The following is an 815-nucleotide window of genomic DNA, read 5'->3' as shown; positions in this document are numbered from 1 at the left end:
GGCGGACATTTGCCGGATCCGACCAAATAGTTGCTGGAACACAGTTGGTCAGAATGAGGGAGTTCCCAGATCTTTTTCCAGTAGTAGTCAAATTAACCACTGATGAATATTCTTGGCATAGACAAACATTTATTTTTACTTTATTTTTCCCTGTTGCAGATTGAAGAGGGGTATTTAGACACCCTCTGTCCATTTGTCTGTCCATGTTGTGAGCATGATAACTTGAAAAATAAATGAAGTCGCAACTTCCATTTTGGTGTGGGGTTGCACCTACTGTAAGAAAGATTCCTTTCGACATTGTGGTTGCCTTGTTAAAATTCAAGATGTCTGCCGCCATGCATGAACCTTGTAAGCTGGATAACTTTAAAAATAAGCAACGTGTCAACTTGCAGTTTGGTGTGTGGCTGCATCTAGGTGTAAAAATGGTCACCATCAAACACTGGGTTGCCATGTCAAAATCCAAAATGCCCACCATCTTTTATTTATATATATATTTATATATATATTTATATATATATATATATATATATATATATATATATATATAATTTGTGTGTGTGTGTGTGTGTGTGTGTGTAAACCAATCACTCCTAACATTTGAGAAGACTATGTTTTTATATTGCTTAAAATTATGGTTTCCTCAAATGATTGTGGGGGCTGAAGATTAAACTATGCGGGGCCCTGCAAGGCCACCATCGCTAACTCAGGTCTTTTCACATGAACACTTAGATGCTGAACAGCTGGGTTCACTTGCCAAACTCTCAGACAGACCCCCCCACCCCCCAGAGTTGAAAATAAAAGACTTCAGTTATTGG

The sequence above is a fragment of the Nematolebias whitei genome, chromosome 9, assembly GCF_014905685.2.
Source record: "Nematolebias whitei isolate Nwh7 chromosome 9, NemWhi1, whole genome shotgun sequence".
Taxonomy (NCBI): Eukaryota; Metazoa; Chordata; class Actinopteri; order Cyprinodontiformes; family Rivulidae; genus Nematolebias; species Nematolebias whitei.
The sequence above is the reverse complement of the archived record's forward strand: the minus strand, read 5'-3'. Positions refer to the sequence as shown.